Source organism: Triticum aestivum, chromosome 2D, assembly GCF_018294505.1.
Source record: "Triticum aestivum cultivar Chinese Spring chromosome 2D, IWGSC CS RefSeq v2.1, whole genome shotgun sequence".
In the NCBI taxonomy this organism is placed as follows: domain Eukaryota; kingdom Viridiplantae; phylum Streptophyta; class Magnoliopsida; order Poales; family Poaceae; genus Triticum; species Triticum aestivum.
This window is the reverse complement of record NC_057799.1, coordinates 61,200,137-61,203,202: the sequence shown is the minus strand read 5'-3', so window position 1 is coordinate 61,203,202 and position 3,066 is coordinate 61,200,137. Positions and strand designations below refer to the sequence as shown.

General features: G+C 48.9%; 1 long non-coding RNA gene across 1 annotated transcript; it reads right to left on the bottom strand.

The window, feature by feature from the left end:
- Positions 1 to 398: 398 nt before the first annotated feature.
- LOC123048708 (uncharacterized) lies at positions 399 to 1,672 on the bottom strand. Its single transcript, XR_006423361.1, has 3 exons — positions 1,262 to 1,672; positions 812 to 923; positions 399 to 720 (listed from the first exon to the last, which is right to left on the bottom strand). It is a non-coding gene; the product is annotated as an uncharacterized lncRNA (long non-coding RNA).
- Positions 1,673 to 3,066: the final 1,394 nt, after the last annotated feature.

Genomic DNA, 3,066 nt, shown 5'->3' with positions numbered 1-3,066 from the left:
CTCGGTGGTCGAGCGCGCGCGGGTACCACGGCTGCTCGTGGAGACGGAGGCGCGGGCGGGAACGGCGCAACACCTCTCGGTACCGATCTCGCCCCGTAGCTCGTCCAGATCGACGCCGATGGCGAGCTTGACGTCGTCGATGCGGCCGGAGAGCTGGTCCAGCTTGGAGTCCAACTTGGCGAAGGCCGCCGTCATCTCCTCGCTGTGCTCCGCCGTGGTCTTGGACAGGGCGGCATCGAAGTAAGCGCGAAGGAGCTCGTAGATGGCCTTCGTCTCGGGGAAAATTTTCTCCATGGCCTCTGCTCGCCGCCGATTAGCGAGTCACGTGCGGTGGTGATGGCCGGGAAGCTCCAGAGCGGAAGGGTGGGGCGGGGAACGGCGGCTCTGATACCAGATTGTTAGGGCATCTCAATGATTCATCTCCAATTTCATGGCGAATTCGAATACAGGAGAGATGTTTGGGGGAAGGAGGAGAGGAGACCCCGCTTACAAGCTTGCACGCACACGCTACCTAGCCGTTTTCCAGCCGCCACTCGAATCTTATCGTTTACAGATATAAGTACAACTCTTAACGGGCCCATTCTGGGCCGGCGAGCCGAGCCGGTGGACGAGGCTGTCTTCTGGGCCGGCTTGAGGTTTGAACTTGGTCTTGGCGCTCGTTCGATTCGTTGACAGAGTGAGCATCACTTAATTCTGTCATGGCAAGGCTATTGACCGATGCTGTAAAATAAAAAGAACAAGCTGAATCACAATTGTTTTAACTTGTAAGGAAGAACTTGAAAGATTAGCAATTTTGATACAATTTTTTTACCTGAGATGGCTGGTACACTACACGGATTGGTCTGGATGCCAAGAATGGCGAGGGTGAGTTCGCGCTAGTTTCCTCCATTTAGAAGAACAATTGCCTTCTCTTCTCTGCTTTCCTAGCAAAAATTTAAATGGAGGCACATATCACAAACTGGATACAGTCTGAAGGAAGTGCAGGCTACTGTGCTAAAAGGAGTGCTTCTGAAACTGAAGCAGCCCTATAGTGACAATTTTGATTCCAATATGTACTGAAAATTAGCATCCATTAAATTGATTGCATTGCAAATTATAAGCACCACAATCAGATGGAAATCTCTTGATTACAGTACATGGTAGCAAGGACCAAAATTGGAGCCGACTCAAGAAAAAAATCCAGTGCAAGCACGTTCTAATGTGGGATGGTTAGGACATACAGTACTAGTTTTCTGTGGGAAAAAATGCACTTACTACTAACCTGCGTCCCTTTAGATTAATGAACGGTAGATGTTGTGGAGCCGAGAAGTCTCCACTGCCGTTGCTACTCCCCCAATATCACCACTAGAACAAGCATGGAATGGTGTTGTATACCCGGTACTCGTCGGCAGTAGACAGGGAGATATGTGGGGAAGCAATTTCCTGGATAGGGTTAAGAACTGGCTCGAACAAGGCCGCCGCAGTCGACGGTAGGGGACTTCGTGGTCCAGAGGGGAGGTGGGAAAGATCTGGGAGGACAAGGCCACCGCCGTCGACGAGGGTATTTTGTGGCTCGGAGTGTGGGCGGGGAAGTGCTGGCTGGCAGCGGCAGTCAGCAAGGCATGGCCGTCGCCGCCGCCGCCGCCGAGATTGGATTCGAGAACAGGAAAGAGCTGGCCTGAATGGGAGTTCTCTTCGAAGTACAAAATGTACAGGGCCTAAATGCAAAATGTACTGTAAAAGAGGCTGGAATCCCACCTTACCGTATCTGTACCATGCATCCAACATCCAATGGCCCAGGATGCTGGATCGCACGATCGCAGCTCAAGTACTGATCCTATACTAGTCGTGCCCGGGTTCTACGATTGACAGAATTTGGATTAGTTAGGCCACAACCTTGTCCAATCGAAACACATATCCACAATACAATGCATCGCTCTCATTTGTGCTCCTGAGCTCATTTGCTTTTCGTTTAATATACTACTCATGGTTATCGTAATTTTCTTGCTACTGGTTATACGTTCTAAATAGATGTTTTCAGGCCGAGAATACAACATTCGGTGCACTGGTTCAAGTAAATTTTGTGCATCCGGTACATTGAAATAAAGGCTAGACATCATGGCCAGCAAGCTTGTTCCGTCTTCACAAAAAAAATCCAGGTAGACCAAGAGTGACCAAAATATTTATGTTAGTTTCGGACTACTGAATACGTAGACAGACCGGTACCGCACGACTATTGCTAGGAATGACCGGATGGGGTATCGATGGAAGAATGGTCATTACTTTAGACAGCACAACAACAAAGATAGTGGCCGCTCATAACAATATCATCTTGAATGTAAACAAAATCAATACTAGTAAGAAAATAGGAATGAGTATTTTTTTTTTATCCCGGGACTAGAAAATATTTTAAACTAAAAACACCAAGTCTAAAGGGCATCACATAGCAGAAGATGATAGGAAGCTATAAATACCAAGAATATCAATGAGGTCTACAAGTAAAACCACGGAGGAAGCCATGGCTACGAGACGACATCCTGTTCGAGCAGCTAGCCGCGGAATGTCCCCAGGGTTCGGCCAAGGCACTCCGGAGCGGCGGAGCGTATGCACCTCCATAATGACGCTCCCCCACTCAACATTAGTGTTTCCTGTCTGAGCATGGACGGCCCCAACAGCCTCTGCTTTCGGGTGAGCGAAGGACAGCCGGCTGCACGGCATCGATGACATGGTGTGGCTGGTTGAGACCAACACGAGGCACATGGCAGTGCTATTGGTCACACGCTACTCAAATGAACAGGTGTGCGGGTAATTTATACAAAATTGGAAACAACCAAAATGTTTTGCATAATATCTTTAGAAACTTGAAACCTCTAAAACCCAGCCATGCCACTTTTGTCGTCAACTAGCCCCTACATGCCATCTTCGTCTGATTCCCCTTGCAGGTACGTGTGCACCGCCGACGCTGACCGCATTTCCTCACTCCTCAACGCCGTGCCTCAGCATGATGAGGCCGACATATCAGGGAATCACATAGTGATCCGTAAAGAGGCAAAACAAGTTTTGGTATTCTCATCTTTTGCTCGTAGC